The sequence below is a fragment of the Myodes glareolus genome, chromosome 7 (assembly GCF_982192425.1).
Source record: "Myodes glareolus chromosome 7, mMyoGla1.1, whole genome shotgun sequence".
NCBI lineage: Eukaryota > Metazoa > Chordata > Mammalia > Rodentia > Cricetidae > Myodes > Myodes glareolus.
The window spans coordinates 111,170,245-111,191,590 of record NC_142032.1 but is presented as its reverse complement, the minus strand read 5'-3'; positions in this window follow the sequence as shown (position 1 = coordinate 111,191,590).

Sequence of the window (21,346 nt, the reverse complement as noted above, 5' to 3'; positions counted from 1 at the left end):
CAGAAACTCACATGCGTTTCTCTGAAAGAGAAGCAGTCTGTTCCAACACTTATATTCACTGTGCGAAGTGAATGGAGTGTTGCTTCACTTTCTAAATGCTGTCCTTTCAGAGAAAATCACTTTCCTTTGAAAGTGCCTTAAACTACTTTCAAGCATTCACAAAAAACTCACATGCGTTTCTCTGAAAGAGAAGCAGTCTGTTCCAACACTTCAATTCACTGTGCGAAGTGAATGGAGTGTTGATTCAGTTTGTAAATGCTGTCCTTTCAGAGAAAATCACGTTCCTTTGAAAGTGCCTTAAGCAACTTGCAAGCATTCACAAGAAACTCACATGCGTTTCTCTGAAAGAGAAGCAGTCTGTTCCAACACTTCAATTCACTGTGCGAAGTGAATGGAGTGTTGCTTCACTTTCTAAATGCTGTCCTTTCAGAGAAAATCACTTTCCTTTGAAAGTGCCTTAAGCTACTTACAAGCATTCACCAGAAACTCACATGCGTTTATCTGAAAGAGAAGCAGTCTGTTCCAACACTTCAATTCACTGTGCGAAGTGAATGGAGTGTTGCTTCACTTTCTAAATGCTGTCCTTTCAGAGAAAATCACTTTCCTTTGAAAGTGCCTTAAGCTACTTGCAAGCATTAGGAAGAAACTCACATGCGTGTCTCTGAAAGAGAAGCAGTCTGTTCCAACACTTCAATTCACTGTGTGAAGTGAATGAAGCGTGGCCTCACTTTCTAAATTCTGTCCTTTCAGAGAAAATCACTTTCCTTTGAAAGTGCCTTAAGCTACTTACAAGCATTCAACAGAAACTCACATGTGTTTCTCTGAAAGAGAAGCAGTCTGTTCCAACACTTCAATTCAATGTGTGAAGTGAATGGAGTGTTGCTTCACTTTCTAAATGCTGTCCTTTCAGAGAAAATCACTTTCCTTTGAAAGTGCCTTAAGCTACTTACAAGCATTCAACAGAAACTCACATGCATTTCTCTGAAAGAGAAGCAATCTGTTCCAACACTTCAATTCTCTGTGCGAAGTGAATGGAGTGTTGCTTCACTTTCTAAATGCTGTCCTTTCAGAGAAAATCACTTTCCTTTGAAAGTGCCTTAAGCTACTTGCAAGCATTCACAAGAAACACTAATGCATTTGTATGAAAGAGAAGCAGTCTGTTCCAAAACTTCAATTCACTGTGCGAAGTGAATGGAGTGTTGCTTCACTTTCTAAATGCTGTCCTTTCAGAGAAAATCACTTTCCTTTGAAAGTGCCTTAAGCTACTTGCAAGCATTAGGAAGAAACTCACATGCGTTTCTCTGAAAGAGAAGCAGTCTGTTCCAACACTTCAATTCACTGTGAGAAGTGAATGGAGTGTTGCTTCACTTTCTAAATGCTGTCCTTTCAGAGAAAATCACTTTCCTTTGAAAGTGCCTTAAGCTACTTGCAAGCATTAGGAAGAAACTCACATGCGTTTCTCTGAAAGAGAAGCAGTCTGTTCCAACACTTCAATTCACTGTGCGAAATGAATGGAGTGTTGCCTCACTTTCTAAATGCTGTCTTTCAGAGAAAATCACTTTCCATTGAAAGTGCCCAAAACAACTTTCAAGCATTCACAAAAAACTCACATGCTTTTCTCTGAAAGAGAAGCAGTCTGTTCCAACACTTCAATTCACTGTGCAAAGTGAATATAGTGTTGCTTCACTTTCTAAATGCTGTCCTTTCAGAGAAAATCCCTTTCCTTTGAATGTGCCTTAAGCTACTTACAAGCATTCAACAGAAACTTACATGCATTTCTCTGAAAGAGGAGCAATCTGTTCCAACACTTCAATTCACTGTGCGAGTGAATGGAGTGTTGCTTCACTTTCTAAATGCTGTCCTTTCAGAGAAAATCCCTTTCCTTTGAATGTGCCTTAAGCTACTTACATGCCTTCAACAGAAACTTACATGCATTTCTCTGAAAGAGGAGCAATATGTTCCAACACTTCAATTCTCTGTGCGAGTGAATGGAGTGTTGCTTCACTTTCTAAATGCTGTCCTTTCAGAGAAAATCACTTTCCTTTGAAAGTGCCTTAAGCTACTTGCAAGCATTCACAAGAAACACTAATGCGTTTCTATGAAAGAGAAGCAGTCTGTTCCAACACTTCAATTCACTGTGCGAAGTGAATGGAGTGTTGCTTCACTTTCTAAATGCTGTCCTTTCAGAGAAAATCACTTTCCTTTGAAAGTGCCTTAAGCTACTTGCAAGCATTAGGAAGAAACTCACATGCGTTTCTCTGAAAGAGAAGCAGTCTGTTCCAACACTTCAATTCACTGTGTGAAGTGAATGGAGTGTTGCCTCACTTTCTAAATGCTGTCCTTTCAGAGAAAATCACTTTCCTTTGAAAGTGCCTTAAGCTACTTACAAGCATTCAACAGAGACTCACATGCGTTTCTCTGAAAGAGAAGCAGTCTGTTCCAACACTTCAATTCAATGTGCGAAGTGAATGGAGTGTTGCTTCACTTTCTAAATGCTGTCCTTTCAGAGAAAATCACTTTCCTTTGAAAGAGCCTTAAGCTGCTTACAAGCATTCACCAGAAACTCACATGCGTTTCTCTGAAAGAGAAGCAGTCTGTTCCAACACTTCAATTCACTGTGCGAAGTGAATGGAGTGTTGCTTCACTTTCTAAATGCTGTCCTTTCAGAGAAAATCACTTTCCTTTGAAAGTGCCTTAAACTACTTTCAAGCATTCACAAAAAACTCACATGCGTTTCTCTTAAAGAGAAGCAGTCTGTTCCAACACTTCAATTCACTGTGCGAAGTGAATGGAGTGTTGATTCAGTTTGTAAATGCTGTCCTTTCAGAGAAAATCACTTTCCTTTGAAAGTGCCTTAAGCTACTTACAAGCATTCACCAGAAACTCACATGCGTTTCTCTGAAAGAGAAGCAGTCTGTTCCAACACTTCAATTCACTGTACGAAGTGAATGGAGTGTTGCTTCACTTTCTAAATGCTGTCCTTTCAGAGAAAATCACTTTCCTTTGAAAGTGCCTTAAGCTACTTGCAAGCATTAAAAAGAAACTCACATGCATTTCTCTGAAACAGAAGCAGTCTGTTCCAACACATCAGTTCACTGAGTGAAGTGAATGGAGTGTTGCCTCACTTTCTAAATGCTGTCCTTTCAGAGAAAATCACTTTCCTTTGAAAGTGCCTTAAGCTACTTACAAGCATTCAACAGAAACTCACATGCGTTTCTCTGAAAGAGAAGCCGTCTGTTCCAACACTTCAATTCAATGCGTGAAGAGAATGAGGTGTTGCTTCACTTTATAAATGCTGTCCTTTCAGAGAAAATCACTTTCCTTTGAAAGTGCCTTAAGGTACTTACAAGCATTCAACAGAAACTCACATGCATTTCTCTGAAAGAGAAGCCATCTGTTCCAACACTTCAATTCTCTGTGCGAAGTGAATGGAGTGTTGCTTCACTTTCTAAATGCTGTCCTTTCAGAGAAAATCACTTTCCTTTGAAAGTGCCTTAAGCTACTTGCAAGCATTCACAAGAAACACTAATGCGTTTCTATGAAAGAGAAGCAGTCTGTTCCAACACTTCAATTCACTGTGCAAAGTGAATGGAGTGTTGCTTCACTTTCTAAATGCTGTCCTTTCAGAGAAAATCACTTTCCTTTGAAAGTGCCTTAAGCTACTTGCAAGCATTAGGAAGAAACTCACATGCGTTTCTCTGAAAGAGAAGCAGTCTGTTCCAACACTTCAATTCACTGTGCGAAATGAATGGAGTGTTGCCTCACTTTCTAAATGCTGTCTTTCAGAGAAAATCACTTTCCATTGAAAGTGCCCAAAACAACTTTCAAGCATTCACAAAAAACTCACATGCTTTTCTCTGAAAGAGAAGCAGTCTGTTCCAACACTTCAATTCACTGTGCAAAGTGAATATAGTGTTGCTTCACTTTCTAAATGCTGTCCTTTCAGAGAAAATCCCTTTCCTTTGAATGTGCCTTAAGCTACTTACAAGCATTCAACAGAAACTTACATGCATTTCTCTGAAAGAGGAGCAATCTGTTCCAACACTTCAATTCTCTGTGCGAGTGAATGGAGTGTTGCTTCACTTTCTAAATGCTGTCCTTTCAGAGAAAATCCCTTTCCTTTGAATGTGCCTTAAGCTACTTACAAGCATTCAACAGAAACTTACATGCATTTCTCTGAAAGAGGAGCAATATGTTCCAACACTTCAATTCTCTGTGCGAGTGAATGGAGTGTTGCTTCACTTTCTAAATGCTGTCCTTTCAGAGAAAATCACTTTCCTTTGAAAGTGCCTTAAGCTACTTGCAAGCATTCACAAGAAACACTAATGCGTTTCTATGAAAGAGAAGCAGTCTGTTCCAACACTTCAATTCACTGTGCGAAGTGAATGGAGTGTTGCTTCACTTTCTAAATGCTGTCCTTTCAGAGAAAATCACTTTCCTTTGAAAGTGCCTTAAGCTACTTGCAAGCATTAGGAAGAAACTCACATGCGTTTCTCTGAAAGAGAAGCAGTCTGTTCCAACACTTCAATTCACTGTGTGAAGTGAATGGAGTGTTGCCTCACTTTCTAAATGCTGTCCTTTCAGAGAAAATCACTTTCCTTTGAAAGTGCCTTAAGCTACTTACAAGCATTCAACAGAGACTCACATGCGTTTCTCTGAAAGAGAAGCAGTCTGTTCCAACACTTCAATTCAATGTGCGAAGTGAATGGAGTGTTGCTTCACTTTCTAAATGCTGTCCTTTCAGAGAAAATCACTTTCCTTTGAAAGAGCCTTAAGCTGCTTACAAGCATTCACCAGAAACTCACATGCGTTTCTCTGAAAGAGAAGCAGTCTGTTCCAACACTTATATTCACTGTGCGAAGTGAATGGAGTGTTGCTTCACTTTCTAAATGCTGTCCTTTCAGAGAAAATCACTTTCCTTTGAAAGTGCCTTAAACTACTTTCAAGCATTCACAAAAAACTCACATGCGTTTCTCTGAAAGAGAAGCAGTCTGTTCCAACACTTCAATTCACTGTGCGAAGTGAATGGAGTGTTGATTCAGTTTGTAAATGCTGTCCTTTCAGAGAAAATCACTTTCCTTTGAAAGTGCCTTAAGCAACTTGCAAGCATTCACAAGAAACTCACATGCGTTTCTCTGAAAGAGAAGCAGTCTGTTCCAACACTTCAATTCACTGTGCGAAGTGAATGGAGTGTTGCTTCACTTTCTAAATGCTGTCCTTTCAGAGAAAATCACTTTCCTTTGAAAGTGCCTTAAGCTACTTGCAAGCATTAGGAAGAAACTCACATGCGTTTCTCTGAAAGAGAAGCAGTCTGTTCCAACACTTCAATTCACTGTGCGAAGTGAATGGAGTGTTGCTTCACTTTCTAAATGCTGTCCTTTCAGAGAAAATCACTTTCCTTTGAAAGTGCCTTAAGCTACTTGCAAGCATTAGGAAGAAACTCACATGCGTTTCTCTGAAAGAGAAGCAGTCTGTTCCAACACTTCAATTCACTGTGAGAAGTGAATGGAGTGTTGCTTCACTTTCTAAATGCTGTCCTTTCAGAGAAAATCACTTTCCTTTGAAAGTGCCTTAAGCTACTTGCAAGCATTAGGAAGAAACTCACATGCGTTTCTCTGAAAGAGAAGCAGTCTGTTCCAACACTTCAATTCACTGTGCGAAATGAATGGAGTGTTGCCTCACTTTCTAAATGCTGTCTTTCAGAGAAAATCACTTTCCATTGAAAGTGCCCAAAACAACTTTCAAGCATTCACAAAAAACTCACATGCTTTTCTCTGAAAGAGAAGCAGTCTGTTCCAACACTTCAATTCACTGTGCAAAGTGAATATAGTGTTGCTTCACTTTCTAAATGCTGTCCTTTCAGAGAAAATCCCTTTCCTTTGAATGTGCCTTAAGCTACTTACAAGCATTCAACAGAAACTTACATGCATTTCTCTGAAAGAGGAGCAATCTGTTCCAACACTTCAATTCTCTGTGCGAGTGAATGGAGTGTTGCTTCTCTTTCTAAATGCTGTCCTTTCAGAGAAAATCCCTTTCCTTTGAATGTGCCTTAAGCTACTTACAAGCATTCAACAGAAACTTACATGCATTTCTCTGAAAGAGGAGCAATATGTTCCAACACTTCAATTCTCTGTGCGAGTGAATGGAGTGTTGCTTCACTTTCTAAATGCTGTCCTTTCAGAGAAAATCACTTTCCTTTGAAAGTGCCTTAAGCTACTTGCAAGCATTCACAAGAAACACTAATGCGTTTCTATGAAAGAGAAGCAGTCTGTTCCAACACTTCAATTCACTGTGCGAAGTGAATGGAGTGTTGCTTCACTTTCTAAATGCTGTCCTTTCAGAGAAAATCACTTTCCTTTGAAAGTGCCTTAAGCTACTTGCAAGCATTAGGAAGAAACTCACATGCGTTTCTCTGAAAGAGAAGCAGTCTGTTCCAACACTTCAATTCACTGTGTGAAGTGAATGGAGTGTTGCCTCACTTTCTAAATGCTGTCCTTTCAGAGAAAATCACTTTCCTTTGAAAGTGCCTTAAGCTACTTACAAGCATTCAACAGAGACTCACATGCGTTTCTCTGAAAGAGAAGCAGTCTGTTCCAACACTTCAATTCAATGTGCGAAGTGAATGGAGTGTTGCTTCACTTTCTAAATGCTGTCCTTTCAGAGAAAATCACTTTCCTTTGAAAGAGCCTTAAGCTGCTTACAAGCATTCACCAGAAACTCACATGCGTTTCTCTGAAAGAGAAGCAGTCTGTTCCAACACTTATATTCACTGTGCGAAGTGAATGGAGTGTTGCTTCACTTTCTAAATGCTGTCCTTTCAGAGAAAATCACTTTCCTTTGAAAGTGCCTTAAACTACTTTCAAGCATTCACAAAAAACTCACATGCATTTCTCTGAAAGAGAAGCAGTCTGTTCCAACACTTCAATTCACTGTGCGAAGTGAATGGAGTGTTGATTCAGTTTGTAAATGCTGTCCTTTCAGAGAAAATCACTTTCCTTTGAAAGTGCCTTAAGCAACTTGCAAGCATTCACAAGAAACTCACATGCGTTTCTCTGAAAGAGAAGCAGTCTGTTCCAACACTTCAATTCACTGTGCGAAGTGAATGGAGTGTTGCTTCACTTTCTAAATGCTGTCCTTTCAGAGAAAATCACTTTCCTTTGAAAGTGCCTTAAGCTACTTACAAGCATTCACCAGAAACTCACATGCGTTTATCTGAAAGAGAAGCAGTCTGTTCCAACACTTCAATTCACTGTGCGAAGTGAATGGAGTGTTGCTTCACTTTCTAAATGCTGTCCTTTCAGAGAAAATCACTTTCCTTTGAAAGTGCCTTAAGCTACTTGCAAGCATTAGGAAGAAACTCACATGCGTGTCTCTGAAAGAGAAGCAGTCTGTTCCAACACTTCAATTCACTGTGTGAAGTGAATGAAGCGTGGCCTCACTTTCTAAATTCTGTCCTTTCAGAGAAAATCACTTTCCTTTGAAAGTGCCTTAAGCTACTTACAAGCATTCAACAGAAACTCACATGCGTTTCTCTGAAAGAGAAGCAGTCTGTTCCAACACTTCAATTCAATGTGTGAAGTGAATGGAGTGTTGCTTCACTTTCTAAATGCTGTCCTTTCAGAGAAAATCACTTTCCTTTGAAAGTGCCTTAAGCTACTTACAAGCATTCAACAGAAACTCACATGCATTTCTCTGAAAGAGAAGCAATCTGTTCCAACACTTCAATTCTCTGTGCGAAGTGAATGGAGTGTTGCTTCACTTTCTAAATGCTGTCCTTTCAGAGAAAATCACTTTCCTTTGAAAGTGCCTTAAGCTACTTGCAAGCATTCACAAGAAACACTAATGCATTTGTATGAAAGAGAAGCAGTCTGTTCCAACACTTCAATTCACTGTGCGAAGTGAATGGAGTGTTGCTTCACTTTCTAAATGCTGTCCTTTCAGAGAAAATCACTTTCCTTTGAAAGTGCCTTAAGCTACTTGCAAGCATTAGGAAGAAACTCACATGCGTTTCTCTGAAAGAGAAGCAGTCTGTTCCAACACTTCAATTCACTGTGAGAAGTGAATGGAGTGTTGCTTCACTTTCTAAATGCTGTCCTTTCAGAGAAAATCACTTTCCTTTGAAAGTGCCTTAAGCTACTTGCAAGCATTAGGAAGAAACTCACATGCGTTTCTCTGAAAGAGAAGCAGTCTGTTCCAACACTTCAATTCACTGTGCGAAATGAATGGAGTGTTGCCTCACTTTCTAAATGCTGTCTTTCAGAGAAAATCACTTTCCATTGAAAGTGCCCAAAACAACTTTCAAGCATTCACAAAAAACTTACATGCTTTTCTCTGAAAGAGAAGCAGTCTGTTCCAACACTTCAATTCACTGTGCAAAGTGAATATAGTGTTGCTTCACTTTCTAAATGCTGTCCTTTCAGAGAAAATCCCTTTCCTTTGAATGTGCCTTAAGCTACTTACAAGCATTCAACAGAAACTTACATGCATTTCTCTGAAAGAGGAGCAATCTGTTCCAACACTTCAATTCTCTGTGCGAGTGAATGGAGTGTTGCTTCTCTTTCTAAATGCTGTCCTTTCAGAGAAAATCCCTTTCCTTTGAATGTGCCTTAAGCTACTTACAAGCATTCAACAGAAACTTACATGCATTTCTCTGAAAGAGGAGCAATATGTTCCAACACTTCAATTCTCTGTGCGAGTGAATGGAGTGTTGCTTCACTTTCTAAATGCTGTCCTTTCAGAGAAAATCACTTTCCTTTGAAAGTGCCTTAAGCTACTTGCAAGCATTCACAAGAAACACTAATGCGTTTCTATGAAAGAGAAGCAGTCTGTTCCAACACTTCAATTCACTGTGCGAAGTGAATGGAGTGTTGCTTCACTTTCTAAATGCTGTCCTTTCAGAGAAAATCACTTTCCTTTGAAAGTGCCTTAAGCTACTTGCAAGCATTAGGAAGAAACTCACATGCGTTTCTCTGAAAGAGAAGCAGTCTGTTCCAACACTTCAATTCACTGTGTGAAGTGAATGGAGTGTTGCCTCACTTTCTAAATGCTGTCCTTTCAGAGAAAATCACTTTCCTTTGAAAGTGCCTTAAGCTACTTACAAGCATTCAACAGAGACTCACATGCGTTTCTCTGAAAGAGAAGCAGTCTGTTCCAACACTTCAATTCAATGTGCGAAGTGAATGGAGTGTTGCTTCACTTTCTAAATGCTGTCCTTTCAGAGAAAATCACTTTCCTTTGAAAGTGCCTTAAGCTACTTGCAAGCATTCACAAGAAACACTAATGCGTTTCTATGAAAGAGAAGCAGTCTGTTCCAACACTTCAATTCACTGTGCGAAGTGAATGGAGTGTTGCTTCACTTTCTAAATGCTGTCCTTTCAGAGAAAATCACTTTCCTTTGAAAGTGCCTTAAGCTACTTGCAAGCATTAGGAAGAAACTCACATGCGTTTCTCTGAAAGAGAAGCAGTCTGTTCCAACACTTCAATTCACTGTGTGAAGTGAATGGAGTGTTGCCTCACTTTCTAAATGCTGTCCTTTCAGAGAAAATCACTTTCCTTTGAAAGTGCCTTAAGCTACTTACAAGCATTCAACAGAGACTCACATGCGTTTCTCTGAAAGAGAAGCAGTCTGTTCCAACACTTCAATTCAATGTGCGAAGTGAATGGAGTGTTGCTTCACTTTCTAAATGCTGTCCTTTCAGAGAAAATCACTTTCCTTTGAAAGAGCCTTAAGCTGCTTACAAGCATTCACCAGAAACTCACATGCGTTTCTCTGAAAGAGAAGCAGTCTGTTCCAACACTTATATTCACTGTGCGAAGTGAATGGAGTGTTGCTTCACTTTCTAAATGCTGTCCTTTCAGAGAAAATCACTTTCCTTTGAAAGTGCCTTAAACTACTTTCAAGCATTCACAAAAAACTCACATGCATTTCTCTGAAAGAGAAGCAGTCTGTTCCAACACTTCAATTCACTGTGCGAAGTGAATGGAGTGTTGATTCAGTTTGTAAATGCTGTCCTTTCAGAGAAAATCACTTTCCTTTGAAAATGCCTTAAGCAACTTGCAAGCATTCACAAGAAACTCACATGCGTTTCTCTGAAAGAGAAGCAGTCTGTTCCAACACTTCAATTCACTGTGCGAAGTGAATGGAGTGTTGCTTCACTTTCTAAATGCTGTCCTTTCAGAGAAAATCACTTTCCTTTGAAAGTGCCTTAAGCTACTTACAAGCATTCACCAGAAACTCACATGCGTTTATCTGAAAGAGAAGCAGTCTGTTCCAACACTTCAATTCACTGTGCGAAGTGAATGGAGTGTTGCTTCACTTTCTAAATGCTGTCCTTTCAGAGAAAATCACTTTCCTTTGAAAGTGCCTTAAGCTACTTGCAAGCATTAGGAAGAAACTCACATGCGTGTCTCTGAAAGAGAAGCAGTCTGTTCCAACACTTCAATTCACTGTGTGAAGTGAATGAAGCGTGGCCTCACTTTCTAAATTCTGTCCTTTCAGAGAAAATCACTTTCCTTTGAAAGTGCCTTAAGCTACTTACAAGCATTCAACAGAAACTCACATGCGTTTCTCTGAAAGAGAAGCAGTCTGTTCCAACACTTCAATTCAATGTGTGAAGTGAATGGAGTGTTGCTTCACTTTCTAAATGCTGTCCTTTCAGAGAAAATCACTTTCCTTTGAAAGTGCCTTAAGCTACTTACAAGCATTCAACAGAAACTCACATGCATTTCTCTGAAAGAGAAGCAATCTGTTCCAACACTTCAATTCTCTGTGCGAAGTGAATGGAGTGTTGCTTCACTTTCTAAATGCTGTCCTTTCAGAGAAAATCACTTTCCTTTGAAAGTGCCTTAAGCTACTTGCAAGCATTCACAAGAAACACTAATGCATTTGTATGAAAGAGAAGCAGTCTGTTCCAACACTTCAATTCACTGTGCGAAGTGAATGGAGTGTTGCTTCACTTTCTAAATGCTGTCCTTTCAGAGAAAATCACTTTCCTTTGAAAGTGCCTTAAGCTACTTGCAAGCATTAGGAAGAAACTCACATGCGTTTCTCTGAAAGAGAAGCAGTCTGTTCCAACACTTCAATTCACTGTGAGAAGTGAATGGAGTGTTGCTTCACTTTCTAAATGCTGTCCTTTCAGAGAAAATCACTTTCCTTTGAAAGTGCCTTAAGCTACTTGCAAGCATTAGGAAGAAACTCACATGCGTTTCTCTGAAAGAGAAGCAGTCTGTTCCAACACTTCAATTCACTGTGCGAAATGAATGGAGTGTTGCCTCACTTTCTAAATGCTGTCTTTCAGAGAAAATCACTTTCCATTGAAAGTGCCCAAAACAACTTTCAAGCATTCACAAAAAACTTACATGCTTTTCTCTGAAAGAGAAGCAGTCTGTTCCAACACTTCAATTCACTGTGCAAAGTGAATATAGTGTTGCTTCACTTTCTAAATGCTGTCCTTTCAGAGAAAATCCCTTTCCTTTGAATGTGCCTTAAGCTACTTACAAGCATTCAACAGAAACTTACATGCATTTCTCTGAAAGAGGAGCAATCTGTTCCAACACTTCAATTCTCTGTGCGAGTGAATGGAGTGTTGCTTCTCTTTCTAAATGCTGTCCTTTCAGAGAAAATCCCTTTCCTTTGAATGTGCCTTAAGCTACTTACAAGCATTCAACAGAAACTTACATGCATTTCTCTGAAAGAGGAGCAATATGTTCCAACACTTCAATTCTCTGTGCGAGTGAATGGAGTGTTGCTTCACTTTCTAAATGCTGTCCTTTCAGAGAAAATCACTTTCCTTTGAAAGTGCCTTAAGCTACTTGCAAGCATTCACAAGAAACACTAATGCGTTTCTATGAAAGAGAAGCAGTCTGTTCCAACACTTCAATTCACTGTGCGAAGTGAATGGAGTGTTGCTTCACTTTCTAAATGCTGTCCTTTCAGAGAAAATCACTTTCCTTTGAAAGTGCCTTAAGCTACTTGCAAGCATTAGGAAGAAACTCACATGCGTTTCTCTGAAAGAGAAGCAGTCTGTTCCAACACTTCAATTCACTGTGTGAAGTGAATGGAGTGTTGCCTCACTTTCTAAATGCTGTCCTTTCAGAGAAAATCACTTTCCTTTGAAAGTGCCTTAAGCTACTTACAAGCATTCAACAGAGACTCACATGCGTTTCTCTGAAAGAGAAGCAGTCTGTTCCAACACTTCAATTCAATGTGCGAAGTGAATGGAGTGTTGCTTCACTTTCTAAATGCTGTCCTTTCAGAGAAAATCACTTTCCTTTGAAAGAGCCTTAAGCTGCTTACAAGCATTCACCAGAAACTCACATGCGTTTCTCTGAAAGAGAAGCAGTCTGTTCCAACACTTATATTCACTGTGCGAAGTGAATGGAGTGTTGCTTCACTTTCTAAATGCTGTCCTTTCAGAGAAAATCACTTTCCTTTGAAAGTGCCTTAAACTACTTTCAAGCATTCACAAAAAACTCACATGCGTTTCTCTGAAAGAGAAGCAGTCTGTTCCAACACTTCAATTCACTGTGCGAAGTGAATGGAGTGTTGATTCAGTTTGTAAATGCTGTCCTTTCAGAGAAAATCACTTTCCTTTGAAAGTGCCTTAAGCAACTTGCAAGCATTCACAAGAAACTCACATGCGTTTCTCTGAAAGAGAAGCAGTCTGTTCCAACACTTCAATTCACTGTGCGAAGTGAATGGAGTGTTGCTTCACTTTCTAAATGCTGTCCTTTCAGAGAAAATCACTTTCCTTTGAAAGTGCCTTAAGCTACTTACAAGCATTCACCAGAAACTCACATGCGTTTATCTGAAAGAGAAGCAGTCTGTTCCAACACTTCAATTCACTGTGCGAAGTGAATGGAGTGTTGCTTCACTTTCTAAATGCTGTCCTTTCAGAGAAAATCACTTTCCTTTGAAAGTGCCTTAAGCTACTTGCAAGCATTAGGAAGAAACTCACATGCGTGTCTCTGAAAGAGAAGCAGTCTGTTCCAACACTTCAATTCACTGTGTGAAGTGAATGAAGCGTGGCCTCACTTTCTAAATTCTGTCCTTTCAGAGAAAATCACTTTCCTTTGAAAGTGCCTTAAGCTACTTACAAGCATTCAACAGAAACTCACATGCGTTTCTCTGAAAGAGAAGCAGTCTGTTCCAACACTTCAATTCAATGTGTGAAGTGAATGGAGTGTTGCTTCACTTTCTAAATGCTGTCCTTTCAGAGAAAATCACTTTCATTTGAAAGTGCCTTAAGCTACTTACAAGCATTCAACAGAAACTCACATGCATTTCTCTGAAAGAGAAGCAATCTGTTCCAACACTTCAATTCTCTGTGCGAAGTGAATGGAGTGTTGCTTCACTTTCTAAATGCTGTCCTTTCAGAGAAAATCACTTTCCTTTGAAAGTGCCTTAAGCTACTTGCAAGCATTCACAAGAAACACTAATGCATTTGTATGAAAGAGAAGCAGTCTGTTCCAACACTTCAATTCACTGTGCGAAGTGAATGGAGTGTTGCTTCACTTTCTAAATGCTGTCCTTTCAGAGAAAATCACTTTCCTTTGAAAGTGCCTTAAGCTACTTGCAAGCATTAGGAAGAAACTCACATGCGTTTCTCTGAAAGAGAAGCAGTCTGTTCCAACACTTCAATTCACTGTGCGAAGTGAATGGAGTGTTGCTTCACTTTCTAAATGCTGTCCTTTCAGAGAAAATCACTTTCCTTTGAAAGTGCCTTAAGCTACTTGCAAGCATTAGGAAGAAACTCACATGCGTTTCTCTGAAAGAGAAGCAGTCTGTTCCAACACTTCAATTCACTGTGCGAAATGAATGGAGTGTTGCCTCACTTTCTAAATGCTGTCTTTCAGAGAAAATCACTTTCCATTGAAAGTGCCCAAAACAACTTTCAAGCATTCACAAAAAACTCACATGCTTTTCTCTGAAAGAGAAGCAGTCTGTTCCAACACTTCAATTCACTGTGCAAAGTGAATATAGTGTTGCTTCACTTTCTAAATGCTGTCCTTTCAGAGAAAATCACTTTCCTTTGAAAGTGCCTTAAGCTACTTGCAAGCATTCACAAGAAACACTAATGCGTTTCTATGAAAGAGAAGCAGTCTGTTCCAACACTTCAATTCACTGTGCGAAGTGAATGGAGTGTTGCTTCACTTTCTAAATGCTGTCCTTTCAGAGAAAATCACTTTCCTTTGAAAGTGCCTTAAGCTACTTGCAAGCATTAGGAAGAAACTCACATGCGTTTCTCTGAAAGAGAAGCAGTCTGTTCCAACACTTCAATTCACTGTGTGAAGTGAATGGAGTGTTGCCTCACTTTCTAAATGCTGTCCTTTCAGAGAAAATCACTTTCCTTTGAAAGTGCCTTAAGCTACTTACAAGCATTCAACAGAGACTCACATGCGTTTCTCTGAAAGAGAAGCAGTCTGTTCCAACACATCATTTCAATATGCGAAGTGAATGGAGTGTTGCTTCACTTTCTAAATGCTGTCCTTTCAGAGAAAATCACTTTCCTTTGAAAGAGCCTTAAGCTGCTTACAAGCATTCACCAGAAACTCACATGCGTTTCTCTGAAAGAGAAGCAGTCTGTTCCAACACTTCAATTCACTGTGCGAAGTGAATGGAGTGTTGCTTCACTTTCTAAATGCTGTCCTTTCAGAGAAAATCACTTTCCTTTGAAAGTGCCTTAAACTACTTTCAAGCATTCACAAAAAACTCACATGCGTTTCTCTTAAAGAGAAGCAGTCTGTTCCAACACTTCAATTCACTGTGCGAAGTGAATGGAGTGTTGATTCAGTTTGTAAATGCTGTCCTTTCAGAGAAAATCACTTTCCTTTGAAAGTGCCTTAAGCTACTTACAAGCATTCACCAGAAACTCACATGCGTTTCTCTGAAAGAGAAGCAGTCTGTTCCAACACTTCAATTCACTGTACGAAGTGAATGGAGTGTTGCTTCACTTTCTAAATGCTGTCCTTTCAGAGAAAATCACTTTCCTTTGAAAGTGCCTTAAGCTACTTGCAAGCATTAAAAAGAAACTCACATGCATTTCTCTGAAAGAGAAGCAGTCTGTTCCAACACATCAGTTCACTGAGTGAAGTGAATGGAGTGGTGCCTCACTTTCTAAATGCTGTCCTTTCAGAGAAAATCACTTTCCTTTGAAAGTGCCTTAAGCTACTTACAAGCATTCAACAGAAACTCACATGCGTTTCTCTGAAAGAGAAGCCGTCTGTTCCAACACTTCAATTCAATGTGTGAAGAGAATGAGGTGTTGCTTCACTTTATAAATGCTGTCCTTTCAGAGAAAATCACTTTCCTTTGAAAGTGCCTTAAGGTACTTACAAGCATTCAACAGAAACTCACATGCATTTCTCTGAAAGAGAAGCCATCTGTTCCAACACTTCAATTCTCTGTGCGAAGTGAATGGAGTGTTGCTTCACTTTCTAAATGCTGTCCTTTCAGAGAAAATCACTTTCCTTTGAAAGTGCCTTAAGCTACTTGCAAGCATTCACAAGAAACACTAATGCGTTTCTATGAAAGAGAAGCAGTCTGTTCCAACACTTCAATTCACTGTGCAAAGTGAATGGAGTGTTGCTTCACTTTCTAAATGCTGTCCTTTCAGAGAAAATCACTTTCCTTTGAAAGTGCCTTAAGCTACTTGCAAGCATTAGGAAGAAACTCACATGCGTTTCTCTGAAAGAGAAGCAGTCTGTTCCAACACTTCAATTCACTGTGCGAAATGAATGGAGTGTTGCCTCACTTTCTAAATGCTGTCTTTCAGAGAAAATCACTTTCCATTGAAAGTGCCCAAAACAACTTTCAAGCATTCACAAAAAAATCACATGCTTTTCTCTGAAAGAGAAGCAGTCTGTTCCAACACTTCAATTCACTGTGCAAAGTGAATATAGTGTTGCTTCACTTTCTAAATGCTGTCCTTTCAGAGAAAATCCCTTTCCTTTGAATGTGCCTTAAGCTACTTACAAGCATTCAACAGAAACTTACATGCATTTCTCTGAAAGAGGAGCAATCTGTTCCAACACTTCAATTCTCTGTGCGAGTGAATGGAGTGTTGCTTCACTTTCTAAATGCTGTCCTTTCAGAGAAAATCCCTTTCCTTTGAATGTGCCTTAAGCTACTTACAAGCATTCAACAGAAACTTACATGCATTTCTCTGAAAGAGGAGCAATATGTTCCAACACTTCAATTCTCTGTGCGAGTGAATGGAGTGTTGCTTCACTTTCTAAATGCTGTCCTTTCAGAGAAAATCACTTTCCTTTGAAAGTGCCTTAAGCTACTTGCAAGCATTCACAAGAAACACTAATGCGTTTCTATGAAAGAGAAGCAGTCTGTTCCAACACTTCAATTCACTGTGCGAAGTGAATGGAGTGTTGCTTCACTTTCTAAATGCTGTCCTTTCAGAGAAAATCACTTTCCTTTGAAAGTGCCTTAAGCTACTTGCAAGCATTAGGAAGAAACTCACATGCGTTTCTCTGAAAGAGAAGCAGTCTGTTCCAACACTTCAATTCACTGTGTGAAGTGAATGGAGTGTTGCCTCACTTTCTAAATGCTGTCCTTTCAGAGAAAATCACTTTCCTTTGAAAGTGCCTTAAGCTACTTACAAGCATTCAACAGAGACTCACATGCGTTTCTCTGAAAGAGAAGCAGTCTGTTCCAACACTTCAATTCAATGTGCGAAGTGAATGGAGTGTTGCTTCACTTTCTAAATGCTGTCCTTTCAGAGAAAATCACTTTCCTTTGAAAGAGCCTTAAGCAACTTGCAAGCATTCACAAGAAACTCACATGCGTTTCTCTGAAAGAGAAGCAGTCTGTTCCAACACTTCAATTCACTGTGCGAAGTGAATGGAGTGTTGCTTCACTTTCTAAATGCTGTCCTTTCAGAGAAAATCACTTTCCTTTGAAAGTGCCTTAAGCTACTTACAAGCATTCACCAGAAACTCACATGCGTTTATCTGAAAGAGAAGCAGTCTGTTCCAACACTTCAATTCACTGTGCGAAGTGAATGGAGTGTTGCTTCACTTTCTAAATGCTGTCCTTTCAGAGAAAATCACTTTCCTTTGAAAGTGCCTTAAGCTACTTGCAAGCATTAGGAAGAAACTCACATGCGTGTCTCTGAAAGAGAAGCAGTCTGTTCCAACACTTCAATTCACTGTGTGAAGTGAATGAAGCGTGGCCTCACTTTCTAAATTCTGTCCTTTCAGAGAAAATCACTTTCCTTTGAAAGTGCCTTAAGCTACTTACAAGCATTCAACAGAAACTCACATGCGTTTCTCTGAAAGAGAAGCAGTCTGTTCCAACACTTCAATTCAATGTGTGAAGTGAATGGAGTGTTGCTTCACTTTCTAAATGCTGTCCTTTCAGAGAAAATCACTTTCCTTTGAAAGTGCCTTAAGCTACTTACAAGCATTCAACAGAAACTCACATGCATTTCTCTGAAAGAGAAGCAATCTGTTCCAACACTTCAATTCTCTGTGCGAAGTGAATGGAGTGTTGCTTCACTTTCTAAATGCTGTCCTTTCAGAGAAAATCACTTTCCTTTGAAAGTGCCTTAAGCTACTTGCAAGCATTCACAAGAAACACTAATGCATTTGTATGAAAGAGAAGCAGTCTGTTCCAACACTTCAATTCACTGTGCGAAGTGAATGGAGTGTTGCTTCACTTTCTAAATGCTGTCCTTTCAGAGAAAATCACTTTCCTTTGAAAGTGCCTTAAGCTACTTGCAAGCATTAGGAAGAAACTCACATGCGTTTCTCTGAAAGAGAAGCAGTCTGTTCCAACACTTCAATTCACTGTGAGAAGTGAATGGAGTGTTGCTTCACTTTCTAAATGCTGTCCTTTCAGAGAAAATCACTTTCCTTTGAAAGTGCCTTAAGCTACTTGCAAGCATTAGGAAGAAACTCACATGCGTTTCTCTGAAAGAGAAGCAGTCTGTTCCAACACTTCAATTCACTGTGCGAAATGAATGGAGTGTTGCCTCACTTTCTAAATGCTGTCTTTCAGAGAAAATCACTTTCCATTGAAAGTGCCCAAAACAACTTTCAAGCATTCACAAAAAACTCACATGCTTTTCTCTGAAAGAGAAGCAGTCTGTTCCAACACTTCAATTCACTGTGCAAAGTGAATATAGTGTTGCTTCACTTTCTAAATGCTGTCCTTTCAGAGAAAATCCCTTTCCTTTGAATGTGCCTTAAGCTACTTACAAGCATTCAACAGAAACTTACATGCATTTCTCTGAAAGAGGAGCAATCTGTTCCAACACTTCAATTCTCTGTGCGAGTGAATGGAGTGTTGCTTCTCTTTCTAAATGCTGTCCTTTCAGAGAAAATCCCTTTCCTTTGAATGTGCCTTAAGCTACTTACAAGCATTCAACAGAAACTTACATGCATTTCTCTGAAAGAGGAGCAATATGTTCCAACACTTCAATTCTCTGTGCGAGTGAATGGAGTGTTGCTTCACTTTCTAAATGCTGTCCTTTCAGAGAAAATCACTTTCCTTTGAAAGTGCCTTAAGCTACTTGCAAGCATTCACAAGAAACACTAATGCGTTTCTATGAAAGAGAAGCAGTCTGTTCCAACACTTCAATTCACTGTGCGAAGTGAATGGAGTGTTGCTTCACTTTCTAAATGCTGTCCTTTCAGAGAAAATCACTTTCCTTTGAAAGTGCCTTAAGCTACTTGCAAGCATTAGGAAGAAACTCACATGCGTTTCTCTGAAAGAGAAGCAGTCTGTTCCAACACTTCAATTCACTGTGTGAAGTGAATGGAGTGTTGCCTCACTTTCTAAATGCTGTCCTTTCAGAGAAAATCACTTTCCTTTGAAAGTGCCTTAAGCTACTTACAAGCATTCAACAGAGACTCACATGCGTTTCTCTGAAAGAGAAGCAGTCTGTTCCAACACTTCAATTCAATGTGCGAAGTGAATGGAGTGTTGCTTCACTTTCTAAATGCTGTCCTTTCAGAGAAAATCACTTTCCTTTGAAAGAGCCTTAAGCTGCTTACAAGCATTCACCAGAAACTCACATGCGTTTCTCTGAAAGAGAAGCAGTCTGTTCCAACACTTATATTCACTGTGCGAAGTGAATGGAGTGTTGCTTCACTTTCTAAATGCTGTCCTTTCAGAGAAAATCACTTTCCTTTGAAAGTGCCTTAAACTACTTTCAAGCATTCACAAAAAACTCACATGCGTTTCTCTGAAAGAGAAGCAGTCTGTTCCAACACTTCAATTCACTGTGCGAAGTGAATGGAGTGTTGATTCAGTTTGTAAATGCTGTCCTTTCAGAGAAAATCACTTTCCTTTGAAAGTGCCTTAAGCAACTTGCAAGCATTCACAAGAAACTCACATGCGTTTCTCTGAAAGAGAAGCAGTCTGTTCCAACACTTCAATTCACTGTGCGAAGTGAATGGAGTGTTGCTTCACTTTCTAAATGCTGTCCTTTCAGAGAAAATCACTTTCCTTTGAAAGTGCCTTAAGCTACTTACAAGCATTCACCAGAAACTCACATGCGTTTATCTGAAAGAGAAGCAGTCTGTTCCAACACTTCAATTCACTGTGCGAAGTGAATGGAGTGTTGCTTCACTTTCTAAATGCTGTCCTTTCAGAGAAAATCACTTTCCTTTGAAAGTGCCTTAAGCTACTTGCAAGCATTAGGAAGAAACTCACATGCGTGTCTCTGAAAGAGAAGCAGTCTGTTCCAACACTTCAATTCACTGTGTGAAGTGAATGAAGCGTGGCCTCACTTTCTAAATTCTGTCCTTTCAGAGAAAATCACTTTCCTTTGAAAGTGCCTTAAGCTACTTACAAGCATTCAACAGAAACTCACATGCGTTTCTCTGAAAGAGAAGCAGTCTGTTCCAACACTTCAATTCAATGTGTGAAGTGAATGGAGTGTTGCTTCACTTTCTAAATGCTGTCCTTTCAGAGAAAATCACTTTCCTTTGAAAGTGCCTTAAGCTACTTACAAGCATTCAACAGAAACTCACATGCATTTCTCTGAAAGAGAAGCAATCTGTTCCAACACTTCAATTCTCTGTGCGAAGTGAATGGAGTGTTGCTTCACTTTCTAAATGCTGTCCTTTCAGAGAAAATCACTTTCCTTTGAAAGTGCCTTAAGCTACTTGCAAGCATTCACAAGAAACACTAATGCATTTGTATGAAAGAGAAGCAGTCTGTTCCAACACTTCAATTCACTGTGCGAAGTGAATGGAGTGTTGCTTCACTTTCTAAATGCTGTCCTTTCAGAGAAAATCACTTTCCTTTGAAAGTGCCTTAAGCTACTTGCAAGCATTAGGAAGAAACTCACATGCGTTTCTCTGAAAGAGAAGCAGTCTGTTCCAACACTTCAATTCACTGTGAGAAGTGAATGGAGTGTTGCTTCACTTTCTAAATGCTGTCCTTTCAGAGAAAATCACTTTCCTTTGAAAGTGCCTTAAGCTACTTGCAAGCATTAGGAAGAAACTCACATGTGTTTCTCTGAAAGAGAAGCAGTCTGTTCCAACACTTCAATTCACTGTGCGAAATGAATGGAGTGTTGCCTCACTTTCTAAATGCTGTCTTTCAGAGAAAATCACTTTCCATTGAAAGTGCCCAAAACAACTTTCAAGCATTCACAAAAAACTCACATGCTTTTCTCTGAAAGAGAAGCAGTCTGTTCCAACACTTCAATTCACTGTGCAAAGTGAATATAGTGTTGCTTCACTTTCTAAATGCTGTCCTTTCAGAGAAAATCCCTTTCCTTTGAATGTGCCTTAAGCTACTTACAAGCATTCAACAGAAACTTACATGCATTTCTCTGAAAGAGGAGCAATCTGTTCCAACACTTCAATTCTCTGTGCGAGTGAATGGAGTGTTGCTTCTCTTTCTAAATGCTGTCCTTTCAGAGAAAATCCCTTTCCTTTGAATGTGCCTTAAGCTACTTACAAGCATTCAACAGAAACTTACATGCATTTCTCTGAAAGAGGAGCAATATGTTCCAACACTTCAATTCTCTGTGCGAGTGAATGGAGTGTTGCTTCACTTTCTAAATGCTGTCCTTTCAGAGAAAATCACTTTCCTTTGAAAGTGCCTTAAGCTACTTGCAAGCATTCACAAGAAACACTAATGCGTTTCTATGAAAGAGAAGCAGTCTGTTCCAACACTTCAATTCACTGTGCGAAGTGAATGGAGTGTTGCTTCACTTTCTAAATGCTGTCCTTTCAGAGAAAATCACTTTCCTTTGAAAGTGCCTTAAGCTACTTGCAAGCATTAGGAAGAAACTCACATGCGTTTCTCTGAAAGAGAAGCAGTCTGTTCCAACACTTCAATTCACTGTGTGAAGTGAATGGAGTGTTGCCTCACTTT